Here is a 15,430-nt window from a genome sequence, read left to right as displayed (position 1 = left end):
ACAAATTAAAATCTAACGACAAATCATTTTTAAAAGCGAACGATTAATAATAAAAAAACGAAAACGAATGATAAACCATTTTTATTATTAATAGTTCGCTTTTAAAAATGATTTGTCGTTAGATTTTAATTTGTTTAATTATTGTACCTGTTTACTTTCCTCTTTACGATGAATAATTTTTATGAACGAACGAAAACAAACGATGAATAATTTTTATGAACGAACGAAAACAAACGATGAATAATTTTTATGAACGAACGAAAACAAACGATGAATAATTTTTATGAACGAACGAAAACAAACGATGAATAATTTTTATGAACGAACGAAAACAAACGATGAATAATTTTTATGAACGAACGAAAACAAACGATGAATAATTTTTATGAACGAACGAAAACAAACGATGAATAATTTTTATGAACGAACGAAAACAAACGATGAATAATTTTTATGAACGAACGAAAACAAACGATGAATAATTTTTATGAACGAACGAAAACAAACGATGAATAATTTTTATGAACGAACGAAAACAAACGATGAATAATTTTTATGAACGAACGAAAACAAACGATGAATAATTTTTAAAAACGAAAATGAACGATAAATATATTTTTATAAACATAAGCAAAAGAAAAAAAAACGACAGCGAACGATAAATAATTTACAAAAACGAAATGTTGCATAATAGCACTTCTGGGATATCACCGAATTACCTGAACAAGAAGATTATTATTGGCTCACATATAGCTTTCACACAAGTCAGCAAACGATCTGATTGGAGACCTGTGGTGTTCTCTGGAAGCTGAGTGACAACAAGTCTCCCCATATGTCCAGCTCTGTCCACCTCCTTCGATAGCATTCGCAAATAAATCTGCGTCATCTCAACCGCCGCATTCCATTGATTTCTCGCTGGTAGTGGCCATTGGTTTATACTGGAATTTGAGTGGCACTAAGCCTCCCCAAGATCCCAGTTCTCTTCGTACCTGTCCAGCGGAGGTCTGGCCCTTCTCGGCTCTTTGGTATCAATCCCTTTTCTATTGGGGGGAACGTTGGTGAAACAATGGAGAGATGCATGATGGGGGTGTAGAGCATGTACATCTGAAGCTTCGGTGTTCTTCATTCCCTGTAACGTTTCTTCGTTATATTGTCTTGTATTATTCTCCGCATTCAAGTGTTTTCCTTAATATTTCAGCCGTTTTCCTTATCGTTAGGCACTGTATTTTTGCAGCCATTCCTCTGATTCCAATTTCTGACATTCTTTTTTCGAAGTTTTTCGGAATTGTTCCTAGTTCTTCTACTATTATCGGTACTATTTTGATTTTCTTCATCATCCAAAACCCTTTTAACTCGCTGGCTAGTTTTGTGTATTTGCTTCGTTTCTCCTTTTCTTTCATACTCACCCTGTGGTCAGCTGGGACAGCAAAGTCTACGATTTGACAGGATTTCTCTTTCTTGTTAATTATTACGACATTTGGTCTTCTTGCTTGGATGGGTTTGTCCGTCTGTATGTCCATGTCCCATAGGATTTTGTGGTTCTCGTTTTCGAGTGCTGTTGCGGGTTTATGCTTGTACCATTTGTCTGTACGCTCAAAATGCAGTCGTTTGCACAATTCCCAGTGCACCGCCCTCCCCACTTGGTCATGCCTGTTTTTGTATTCCTTTTGGGCCAGTTTGCTGCAATCATTTACTATATGGTTTATCGTTTCGTCTTTTTGTCCACAGAGTCTGCATTTGCTGTTTTCTTGTGTTTTATCGATCCTTACTTTGAGGTTGGTCCTTATCGAGTTATCTTGTGCTGCAGTTATTAGAGATTTAGTTTCTCGGTTTATATGTCCCTTTCGCATCCATGTTCAGGTGTTTTCGTTATTCTCATCTTTTGTCATTCTTATGAATCTTCCGTGGAGTTGTTTCTCTTTTCTCGTTTTGTCGTTTGTCTCTCTGTTTTCTGTTTTGTTATTTTTTCCGTGTCTCTCGCTGCCATAATTATCCTTTCAGTGTTTTGCATATGTATTTTTCTAGTTCTTTTTTGTGTCCTTCACACAGTCTTCTACACAGATCAGTCCTCTCCCGCCGTCTTTCCTTTTCACATAGAGTCTGTCAATATCGTCCTTTGGGTGTAGTGCATTATGCATGGTCATGAGTTTCCTGGTTTTCTGGTCGAGCTGTCTCAGTTCTTCTTTTGTCTATACTATAAACGGCCCAGAATATCTCACTAATGACACTGCCCATGTATTTATACCTGTTATAAGGTACCACCAACATCCTTAGGCAAACCCTTGATCTTTAAAGCTCCTGGTTTGAAGTTGGGATTAAGGGAAATCCTCTGGAAATGAATCCCATCCCTTTCGGTTCATAAACGAAATCAGAATAATAATAATAATAATAATAATAATAATAATAATAATAATAATAATAATAATAATAATAATAATCGTGTAATTTAATTAGATTTGTTTTAAAAAGAAAAATGCAATCCAAAGAAAAATATGGTGAAATGACGTTTGGGGAATTTAACTTGACTAGATTCTACAAACAATAAGAATGAAAATTTGGGTAAATAAAAACAAATATGGCTTCTAAGAAAGGAATGTTAGTTGTCATAACTAGCACAAAAAAATAACTTTAAAAAAGGTCTGGCCTCCAGAGTCCGACGTAATCTGACATAGACGTAAGATGATGTGGATCTTAGGAGAGAGCTTGAAAAGGCAGTTATCAGTAAGTCAAGAGTTGGAAGTCAGTCGGGGAAGTCAGACGAAGAAGTTAGACAAGAAGTCGGGGAGAAGACACCGTGGAAGCCGGTGAAGTTCAGATCAAAATGTGAAGTCAACGCATTGTAATCTCCGAAACGTTGACACGGTGTGTGAAAAAATGTTTTATGAAATATAACTTTGTGTGGTGTCATTTTTTGACCCCCCCATAAACCTCCAGGTATGTAAATTCGTCCCGGTTGCTACTGTCATATTAAATGTTTATCGAATTTTTAAATGTTTACAGAATTTATCTATTCTATATACCGTTGTTATTATATACCCCCCTTTTGTCTAACACTACACCAATGGAAACTTGTTTTGTTTCTTTGTTTGAAACCCTCTTATATACAAGTATTTGTAATCCCTTCAAAAATAACATGTCAATATGTCCACGTCATCGTTTCAGTCCAACTCAAACAAAACATCATTAATCGTAAAATTTATATACACCCTGTCGGTCAGTTTATATACACCAGCATTTATTCATCGATAATTTGATACCCCGCTATGTTAAATCCTAAAAAGTCGAGAGCTATTACACTAGACACAAATCTCTAATCGTGAGATTCACTAACCCTTAACGATATTATATTCAGTACGTCAGCGGTTGATCTCAACTACAGGGTGATCAAAAAGTCAGGTAACATGTTAAAGGTAGAAAAAACAATATGATCCATTATAATCTCTATTCGTTTAATATTATTTGTTTAAATATTTGAGTGTAATATATAAACTACCCCTCCTGATTTCTGGCTTTGGGGCTATGTAAAGGATAGCGTTTATGGCAAGAAGCCTGATACAATAGCGTTACCTGACTTTTTGACCACCCTGTAGACGAAATTTATTGCTTGCTATTATATTTCTTTTGCCTAGACACCACCACATTTATATTTGCCCTCTATCGCCCCCACAACAGCGGAGTTACTATCTTTAAGAGTATATCGGAGAAAATTGACCACATCCTGTCTGCTCATCCCGCAGCTAACATTCACATTTGCGGTGAATACAATGTCCATAATGTGGAATGGCTGACCACCTCAAATAAGACTGAAGATGAGGGGAGGTTCTGTCATGATTTTGCCATTGCATATGACCTCACTCAGATTGTTCGCGAGCCCACCCGTGTGCCCGACACTACCGGTCAGTACGCAAGCATTCTAGACCCTTTTCTCTCCACTTCCCCTGAGCTATGCTCACGTGCCGTTCTATCTCCTCTGGGATCCTCCGACCACTCCGTTGTATCACTTAAGATAAAAATGAAATATAATAAGTCTACAGACGTACCTCTCCACCGTACTGTATACCGATACTCTATGGCTGACTGGGATAGCTTCCGTACATTCATATCTGATCTACCTCTGCATTCCATGTTTAAAAAGGATGTGTCCTCTATAGTATCAGACCTGACCGAATAGTTACTTGTAGGCATAGACCGATTCATACCATCCAAAAAATTCCAACAAAAACCTAACAGCCAGCCATGGTTCTCCCCAGAATGTGCTGCTATCACGCACAGAAATCACTTTTTCCATAGCTACCAACGTAATAGATGCACTGAGACTAAAGCTGCTTTCAGGACCGTCAGCAACCACTGTAAAAGAGTAATAAAACATGCAAGAGAGCTATATGCTCAGTCCGTTAAATCCAAAGTAGTTGAGCAGCGGCTTGGTTCCCACCAGTTCTGGCAAATAGAAAATAGGATCGTGAACAGAAGAGTGCGTTCTATCCCAACCATTATCAATGGACCAGAGGTCATCTCGTCAGCATCCGACAAGGCCAAACTATTTGCCAAGAACTTTGCAGCTAATTCTACCCTATGCGACGAAGGCCATCAACTCCCCGTATTTCCTACTATAACACACAACACGATATCTGTGCGTGAGGTCGCCAAGCTAATCAAGAACCTTGATTCCAATAAAGCAACTGGCCCTGACGGCATTCCAATTATTGTGTTGAAAAAGCTTCGACTAGAACTTGTTTAAGCGTTGCCTTAAGGAGAAGTGCTTTCCAAACCCTGGAAAACCTCATCAGTATGCCCTGTATTTAAGAATTCAGGTGATAAGTCATCTCCCTCTCAATGCAGTCCAATAAGTCTTCTGTGTGTCATGAGTAAGTTGCTGGAATCAATATTAAATAGAGAAGTAGTCAACCATCCCAGCAGAAATAACCTTCTTAGTGACACGCAATATGGTTTCCGTTCTGCTAGATCTACAGCAGACGTGCTAACAGTTATATCTCATAGGATTAGCGAATCTCTCGACAAAGGCTTAATTTCTAGGGCAATTTCTCTTGACATATCAAAGGCCTTCGGTAAGGTATGGCATAAAAGCCTACTTCACAAGATTTCCAGCTACAGTATAACTGGAAATGTTTTCTCAATCATTAAATCATTTTTCTCTGGTATGCTCATAAGAGTAGTGGTTGATGGGCAGAAATCAGAGGCCTACAGTATTAATGATTGAGTCCCTCAGGGGTCCATCCTGGGCCCAACTCTCTTCTTGATCTATATCAATAATCTCCCTAAACACATACTAAAATCATTCGTTGACATCTACGCTGATGACACTACCATCTATGGCAACATATCAAAGGCCGTAAATGACAATGTTCTCTCTGATTCTCTCTCCTCAGATCTTGAGCGCGTGGTACAGTGGGGGAAGAGGTGGCTGGTTACCTTTAATGCATCTAAGACCAAGCTCCTATCATTACATCATAAACGCTCTGATCCCCATCTGTCATCGATTGAACTGAATGGCTTTCGTCTAGGGGAGGCCCCATGTTTTGATAAGCTTCTGGGTTTGACCTTTACTCCTGATCTGAAATAGAACACATACATCAAGTCTGTGGCCAAGGTCGCTGGGAAAATGGTGGGATCCTTCTACAGCTCCAGAAGATATCTCACTAATGATGCCATTCTCTATCTATATAAAAGCCAAGTATGTCCAAGGATGGAGTACTGCTTCCACATCTGGGTAGGAGCTGCTAAAAGCAGCCTATCCTGCCTTGACAGAGTACAAAATAGACTTTGTAGCTTAGTGGGAATGCCATTTTCTCTTCCCTGCAACCTCTCTCCCAGAGAAAGCCGTTGCGAGCCTGTCTCTGTTTTATCGTTATTTCCATGGCACGTGCTCGTCTGAGCTCCATTCTCTGGTCCCCTCTCGCCAATCTTTCACGAAAAACACCCGACTAGCTGAATCCACTGTCAATAATTTTCCCCACTCTATATCGGTGCCTAAATCAAAACATAGATTCCATGAACAAAGCTTCTTTCTTAGAAGTGCACGCTTGTGGAACTCTCTGCCGCTTGCCTGTTTCCCTCCCGACTTCAACTTGGATGTCTACAAGTCCAACATAAACAAATTCCTGATGAACCGCCCCCTTAAGTAATGACACTTTATCAAATCCCCAATACTAACTATTACTACGATACTATCCCATTGATTACTGTACACATAATAACCCTTATCCCTGAGTGGCTTCTGGGCCTTGATAAGTGGTGACCCCCAATTAAAAAAAAACAAAAACATTTTGATTCGTATCGGGGAAACGATAGCTAAGTAGTTAACGGCAAAGACCGTAAACCAGGGTGTGCCAAGTTCGAATCCAGTTTGTTCCACAAAGACACTCTCTTTGAACAAACACTAGCTCTGGAATCGGTTAAATAAAATAACAACTTCAAAACACTTTACTAGTGACGTATAGGAAACGGATGATCCTGCACCGAGACTGAAAAGAATAGTCACCAGTATTTTAAAATATTAACAGACAAAAGAAGATTTCCAAGAAAATAGAAATTCATTTCTCATTTAAACAACGAATTGATATATATATATATATATATATATATATATATATATATATATATATATATATATATATATATATATATATATATATATAGGAAACAATAAGAGTGGAAAATGTCTATATATTGGTGAATATAGAATGGTCCACTTATTTAATTTTTTTTTTACACGATGGTCACCACTTATCAAGGCCCGGAAGCCACTCGGGGATAAGGGTTATTGCAAGTGCAGTACGTTAGTGTGGAGATTTAATGAAGTGTTTACTTAAGGGGCGGTTCATTAGGAATTTGTTTACGTTGAACTTGAAGACATCCAGGTTGTAGTCAGGTGGGAAGCAGGCAGACGGAACAGAGTTCCACAGGCGTGCAGTTCTAAGAAAGAAGCTTTGTTCATGGAATCCACGTTTTGATTTAGGCACAGATAAAGAGTGGGGCAAAATTTTGTCAGTGGATTCAGCTAGACGGGTGTTTTTCGTGAAAGATTGGCGAGAGGGGGACCAGAGATTGGAGTTCAGACGAGCACCTGCCATGGAAATAGTGATGAAACAAGGATAGGCTCGCAACGTCTCTTCTGTGGGAGAGATGTTGCAGAGAAGAGGAAAAAAATTGAATAAAGTTTACAAATATTTAGTTGGGGGATAGAGGGGACTCTTTATATCAAGGTATTTCGAAACCTAATGCTTCTCATCAGAAGAGTAGAGAAGATGCTGGGTAACATAATGGGGATGCGACGTCTAGCGTGAGATTCATCAGGAACGAAATAAATCAATGAATCATTGATTTATTTCTTTGATTTATTTCGTTCACACCCTAGAACATTCTATATTCACCAATATATAGTTTTTGTGACTTCATTTTCCACTCATATTATCTCCTATATAAGCTCCAATAACTCTCTAAGCTATATATATATATATATATATATATATATATATATATATATATATATATATATATATAATGGGTGTATCAATTGGTTTCCTAGATGTAAATCCAATGAAACTCGCGTGATTATTAAAGAGTGCTCCATGCAGGACAGAGCTGGTATATAGTCTGTTTATTACACAAACATTATTAGTTACATATGTGCATACATGTTTCGGTCGAGTCCCAATTCAGGGATAACACTTCATCAGACTAAAAAGATAGAGAATCTTTTTTGGTCTGATGAAAAGTTGACCCTGAATTGGGACTCCACTGAAACATGTACGCACATATGTAACCAATATTGTTTGTATAATAAACAAACTATATATATATATATATATATATATATATATATATATATATATATATATATATATATATATATATACAGGTATTTTTTAGTTTACCGACCCCTCGGCATTCACCTTTAATTTGTCGACTTAAATAGGTTTTCGAGTAGGCTGAGAACGAATATCGCATTTATTTATTGCGCAAACAGATAGTTATCCATATTTGAAGACATTCAATATCCAACGTAATCACTATTGTTTTGCTGGCGGCCATCTTGTTTCCCATTTAGCAAAAAAACGCCAAAAAGAGCCCCAAAAGAGCCAAACGGAGCCAAAAGGGCAAAAAACATGGCCCTCAAAACATTTTCCGGCTTCAAGGCCGAATTGACCCTCCTACTGCACTCTTCCGGATATTTTTCCGCTTCCCGATATCGAAACGGACAATCTTTTGTTTTCACTTTCTTAATTATATTCATTTTTTTCATTTTCTGACTAAAATGCGCGTGCGCGTAGTCACTTGACGTTTCACAGGGTGCATGATTACATGGCGGACATTTTAAATGACAAGAAATATTTATCATAAAATAAAAAGTTTTCACCTCATTTAATAGTAAAAGTATTGCTGTCAGTAAGGTTTCACGAGCGGTTTACAAAAGCATATTTAATGTTTTTCGTTCTTTTTTGGGGAATGATGGGTAATCAATTATAGAAGATTTGCAGTTTAACATGTGTTTAATTAACCGTTTTTTTCCATAAATAACGCGTCGACATTTCCCGAATAGAATACCGTTTAACATTTCACAGAAATTCTATGTTTACATTTGGGGGAGGCGGTGAAGGAGCGGGGCGGATGTGTTGTGGCAGCCGCCTCCCCTAAATGTAAACACAGAATTTCTGTGAAAGGTTAAACGGTATTCTACTCGGTAAATATCGGCGCCTTACTTATGGAAAAAAAACTGCAGAAGCACCTGTTAAACTACACAAGTTCTATAATTGAATCCCCCCTTTTTCTCAAAAAAGAACGAACAACATAAAATTTGCTTTTGTAAACCATTCGTGAAAACTTAATTTTTTTTAGATCAATTAAAAGGGGTTAATACCATGAAAATCGTAAATTTGCGACGGATTTGACGATTGCGGCCAGCAACATCGAATATCCCTAAAAAAAAAGAAATTAGCGATCGCTGTTCTGTTGTAGCAAAAGGTAATATTTACCTTTTAATTTATTTTAATAAATATTACTCTTAAATACTGTTTTTAATTTATGGTCTTGTCTTTACGTTCTTTCCTTTCGCTCAAGATTTCTTGGAATTTATCCCGTCCCCCACCAATAAACCTTACTTTTTTTGCGTCAACGCCGGTAGTGGGCAGGGGAGATTCCAGTTACATGTGGCATATTTAGCCTTTTTTTCTTTTTTGGAAAACAAGATGGCCGCCATTAAAAATGATAGGGATTACGTTGAATATTGAATGTCTTCAAATAGGGATAACTGCGTGTTTTTGCGCAAAAAATAAATGTCATATTCGTTCTCAGAGTATCCGAAAACCTCTAAAAGTCGACAAATTAAAGGTGAATGCCGAGGGGTCGGTAAATTAAAAAATTACCCCCCCCACACACATATATATATATATATATATATATATATATATATATATATATATATATATATATATATGAGCAAACAGTTAACAAAATATGTTAAAAAACACTTTGAAATGAGTTAAAAGGAAACACTAGATAAATGGACTATCCACTTATCTAGTGTGTCCTTTTCAGATTAAATATGTTTTGAACTCATTTCAAAGTATTTTTTAACATATTTTATTAACTGTTTGCTCATATTATAAGCTCTATTTCCTATTTGGTTTTATCGAGTTTTTATATCTGGCTGAGATAATTTTATAAATATTAATTCTTTAATATTTATAATTTACTTTAATTTTACCATCTTGGATCATTTTGGTAAATTCAATTGTAATTTTCATTTTATATATATATATAGTTTTGCATATTAGCACATCCGTCGTATTGCCGAATTATCTGAACAAGATTATTATTATTATTATTATTATTATGATAGTGTAGATTGAATTAGATTTATTAGAGACAACTGCAATTCAAGGACACATATTGTTGAATGCCGTATTAGGAATTTAACTTGACTAGATTCTATAAGTAATAACAAGAAGAAATTTTTAGATAAATGAAAACAAATATTTTTTCAGAAAAAGGAATGTGCGTTAACAACATATTTAAGTACATGATACGGATGTCGTTTGATAGGATTCTTTGTGGACGTGGAAATGACATAATTATAAGGAATTGATTCAGTATATACACGGGCGTTAGTTGTTAGTTAAAAGTCAGCCGAAGAAGTTAGACGAAAAGTCGGAAAGAAGACGCCGTGGAAGCCGATGAAATGAAGATTCAAAATGTGAAATCAAAACGTTGAATCTCCGAAATGTTGGCACGGTGTGTGAATAAATGTTTTATAAAATAGAACTTTGTGTGATGGCATCTTTCGAAGAAACAGTTGTGTGAATTTATCCCGGTTTTTACTGTCATTTTAAATGTTTATCGAACTCTTAAACGTTTACAGACTCTGTCTATTATATGAACTATTATTATTATATACGCCTCTCTTATTTTATCTTTATCAAAGAACATTTGTCTAATTCTCCATCAATGGAGCGTTGTCTTCTCTGGTCGTTTGAAGCTCCCTCGTGTACAAGCATTTGTTACCCCCTCAAAATAACATGTCGGTATGTACGCGTCATCGTTTCAGCCCAGCTGAAGCAAAATATTGTTCATCGATAATTTGATATCCTGCTATCCAACACAAGTTTCGGCAGCAAACTCTTAAGCACAATGTCTAGAAACTTGTAAAGACCAGATGCCATATTATTGACAAGTAGTAAAAAAAAAAAGAAAAAATCTAGCGTAATTATAACGAACGTAACGAGAGCATTTCAGTTGAAGAAAAACGCACACATAATTTCCATTACAAAAAGACAGAAGTTTGAATATATAAACACATTCGCTTTAACTTAAAATACTAATGTATTTGTCCGTACGTCCAGTGTCACAAAAACATCATCATCGGCAACATTAATTAATGAGAAACGAATTACCTCCCTTTATAGTCGCTCTTTATCAGTTAAAAATCATTAAAATCGTTTCCTCTCCAAAATTAAAAAAAAAAAACATGGCTGTCTGTTACGGTTTCAAATTGGTTATGTTATTATTTTAATTTTTTTTGTTTTGTTATATACTATTTTTTTTAGTCATGTTGAGAGGAGACTATTTTCTTATTATAATTTCTTTTAAAAATTATAAAAAAAAACGTAAACATTGATTGTTAAAGAGACAGTCGGGCGCCATTTTGAATTTTTCAATACATCGGTAAACACTGCATGTTTTCGAGCTGAATAAACATGTTACATTGAATAAAAACACAAAAAATATATCCAGTTTGGTAGAAAAGTAACTTATCTTGCCTTTGATAACATTTATTTGTTATATATTTGTTTTTTGACAACTTTTTCGAATCTATGTGTACAGTAATACAAACCCAATTTCTTTTTAAAATTAAAAAAAAAAACGTGAACATTGATTGATATCTGTTCCTTTATAATTTATGTAAATAAATTATTCAGAAAAGAAATTACAAAACAAAACAATGTGTTGCGCTTTGAATTTTTATTTAAAAAAATCTAAACTTTTTAAATAGATTCTTTTTAAATTTAAAAGGTTAAAAAAAGAATTTGCTATAAATTGTTTTTAAATTCTCCGCTATTTGTTTTATTTTACTTTTTTATTCATTTTATCTATGTTTTTAAAAAATTTCAACTTCTGCGCAATTTCCACAATTTCTGCTAATCCATATAAATTAAGGAGACGTGCATATTTAAAGTTTGGGATAATAACCTTTAAACCGGCGTCGAAGACATTTTAGTTTTTATTGAAGGGCACAATTTCATTTTCAAACGCACACATAATTTCCATTATTATAAGATAGATATTTGAAACTTTAACACAGAAACACATTCGCTTTAATTTATATAAATTAAGGAAAGCGAACGTTTCTGGTAATACTCTTTTCATCGGCGTCGAAGATATTTTAGCGATATTGAATATCTTGCTATAAAGAAGAATGGAATCTCTAAAAGGTAATTATTCGAACCACGTGTTTGATAAGCGCCGAAGACGTTGATCTTTAAAAGGGAAGAAATATATAAACAGAAATCGAACAAAGCACGGGTTTTGTATCCATAGTCGCAGAATTTCGTTTGATTCTACCGCGGGGATGGGTGCAAGAGGTGGGGGGGGAGGAGAAAGATATATAAACGTATCTCCTTGTCATATGCAGATTGTTGAGTCCGCGTGGCCAGCGGTGGCGCCGCTTCAGCGCTAATACATCGGAACACCATTATATTTCCAAACACGGACGTGCAGGAACGTTACTTTCGACGTCCAGATAATTTTTTCCTTTTTTTTATAGAATAAATAGACCAGAAACAAAACATATATGAACACTAAAAGTACTAGCCAAAAATATGACGAACGTATGTTACATTGCTCCTTTAAAAGTGGAGGTAATACCTAGGAAGATGTGACAGCACGGCAGCAGCAGTGACACTCATTCTCGATCGAATGGATCGGCTTTCTCCAAAGAAAAAGTGTCATGGGAACATGTAAAGGCACATGCCCTTTTAAATCCAACGTGCGTTATTCAAACCGTACACACGTACATACATACACCTTTAAATAACGCACCGGTTACCTGCTCCTGTAATCTTCGTTTGCCCAACAGGTGGCGTCCTCTATTTCCTGTTCCGTTTCTCTCTCTCCTATTTCTCTTTCCCTCGCTTACCTTCGACCTGTCAACACGTTACTATTGTCCATATAAATAACGCACCTTTAAGCACGCCTCGACAGAATGTTAATCCTTCCAAGGTAAGGATGTACAGTCTCACATGTACTCACACACCGTGTACACAATGAAAATTCAACAAACTATGTACACAACGAACGTTTAATTCCATGCAAGTGTACTACGAACTCTCATAGGTATAACGAACAATCCAATTCATACATAAAATATGCATAAACGCGCATACACCAATGCACCTTGTATTTTAAGTATTCTGTATAAATAAATTATTCTGTATATACGGGGTGACCAAAAAAACAAAAACAAAAACAAACAAACAGATAACATTCAATTGTTTTTCTGAGTATTTTATAGTCAACGGAGAAAAAAAAAGGCCAAAGACCCTAGTGTTTTGATGTGATTTTTTGACTATAATAAACTAGTTATGACCAAAGTTTCATTTCATTCGGACAAAACACTAAGAAACGGGGCCTAATTTAAGTTGGGGCCCGTTTCTTGGGGGGTCACCCTGTATGCAAATACGTAACTCTGTTTCCGCGTGCTTGATTCTAAAATCTACTTTCTTAAATGTATTCGGTAAACTCGACTTTTGTTCTCGGTCGTATTTCAATGTCTTAAGTTCAATGTCCTAAATGTGCTAATAACACATGCGCTTATTTTTTTATTGTTTTCATTCCGTTGTTACGCTGTTCTAGCAACAAACAACAACCCTTGACCCTTCTAGTAGTCAACACGCACCCTTCTCAAGAGCCTGTTGCTCAACTCAGCCTACAAAATGGGGCCCCAGACTATAAACGGGTAACTAAACAGCTCCCGAGCCCCCCCCCCCCACAAGCAATTCACAAGTGATCCTCAATCGCTTGTATATCCAAGTCAGGAGAGATGACAACGTTAAGCTTTTGCAGTTCTTGCAGATGTTGATGCCCTTCTACATACAGCGGCTGATATTTCCAAATGGTCACCCATGTCGTACTGACGAGGCTCAACGTTATTGCATGGGATTCTGTGATTTCTGTTCTCAAGGAATGTTGCGGGTTTGTACCATTTGTCTGGGGGTTCAAGATGCAGTTGTCTACATAATTCTTACTGTACTGCCGTCTCCATTTGATCGTGTCTATTCTTCTATTCTTCTATTCTTCTATCCTTTCATTTTCTGTGTCTTTTTGTATCAATGTGCTTCTTCCTTATGGTCATCTATTCTGACAAGTCTGCTTAATTGATGCAGCTTTTCAAGTTTTGAATCAGTCTTGATTCAAGTGGTGATGTTTTTGAACCAGTATGCGTGTATTTCGTCGTGACCTGATGCTCTCCAATTTAACATTTTTCTCAGGGTTGTCTTGAGTATTTCTTTGCTAATATCATTATCTGTCTGTTCTTCAATTTTCCATAATTCTTATTTGATGTTTTTCAGACATTCACAACTTATATTGTGTTGTTGTCGCTCTACCAATATCTTACTGCTACAGTAGAGTTTTGTTTCTGTCGGGTCTGGTTCTTTTTTTATCTATATTTTCATAGAATTGGCTTTCATTGTTTTAAAAAGCTGTTTTGTTTGCACTTTTCCTATTTGTATCTGTATCGTCTTAGTCTTTCGTATTTTCTGCTATTTTCGGCTTTAGTTCTTCATGTTTCTCGTCTAATCTCTCTTTATAAGTCACGTTTGCACCATTCCATCCCTTTTTTTTTTTTTTTAGTTATCTTGTTTATTGCTTTGGTTTATTTTTTTAAGTTTGTTGATCTGGAATTTCAGCCCAAGTTCCCATTCTGGTTTTGTCGGTCCAGTTTCTTTTCTCGTTTTATTCCAGTTTAAATTTCATATTTACCGTATTGGCACCTGCATACATGTCATCCACTCGTAGCTACTTAGGGATGAGAGTTGTGTTTATTTTCTTCGTTTATAAGTTGTATAATGTTTTCTACTTCGGTTGCTTTATTCTCAGTTAATTCTGTTGTTTTATAGATCTTGGTCTCCGTGGTTGCATCGTTTAAGTTTTACAGGTCTTCTGCGTGTGGAGTTTCTATGTGTTGGTCTCCACTTGGAATTGTCTATTGGTCGGTTCCTTCATTTATCTTTTATCATATTTCCATCTAATATATAAATCTCACTTGTCTGTTTAAATGTATGTATGCATGTATGTCTGCCTAAAATTTTCGACATAGACAGTGGATTTTCATGAGGTCAGTATCGTTTTGAAGCTCGACCCTTCGGATGACAAATATCGAAAAATTGGCCAAATCATTAATTTCTTCACCTTCAACTGGGCACTTTTCTATAGGGAGGGGCTGCTTTTTTCGTCGGTATTTTTGAAAGTCATCCCCTCTTTTCGATTGACTAGCCTTAATTTAAACATTCGTCATTCCGATTTGGAGATGGGCGCAACAGCAAAGACGTCACGTTTTTTTCACATTCTTTTCCTCCTTCGCGGCATAGGTCCGAGCCTGCATGCCTACTACCACTTTCTTTTTTTTTTTGTTCAACACACACCTCCAAAATCCCGGGCAACGCCGGACGCCCAGGCTAGTTTGTTATGAATCCAATATCCTATATTTTCTCTCAAAAATGGGTTTCGCTTAGTTCATAATTCTTTGTCGAATTGTAAAGTAGTCAGTAGACATGTTCCATAACTCTTTGAACAGTTTTCAATAATCTTATCTTTGAAGGTGGCTTCTGTAATAGCTTTCCATTACTAATCTATTCTCTTTTATTGTCTATTTCTTCTTCCGAGTTTTTTTTTTTTTTGGTTCACGTTGGCTATT

General features: G+C 36.1%; 1 protein-coding gene across 1 annotated transcript in view; it reads left to right on the top strand.

The window, feature by feature from the left end:
* LOC145261193 (uncharacterized) overlaps positions 1-15,430 on the top strand; it is an 82,762-nt gene that overhangs the window by 44,183 nt on the left and 23,149 nt on the right. The window lies entirely within an intron of this gene.

Source organism: Euprymna scolopes, chromosome 37, assembly GCF_053919585.1.
Source record: "Euprymna scolopes isolate OS-2025 chromosome 37, ASM5391958v1, whole genome shotgun sequence".
NCBI classification, from domain to species: Eukaryota; Metazoa; Mollusca; class Cephalopoda; order Sepiida; family Sepiolidae; genus Euprymna; species Euprymna scolopes.
Note: the sequence above shows the minus strand (reverse complement) of the source record. Positions and strands in the feature narration are given on the sequence as shown.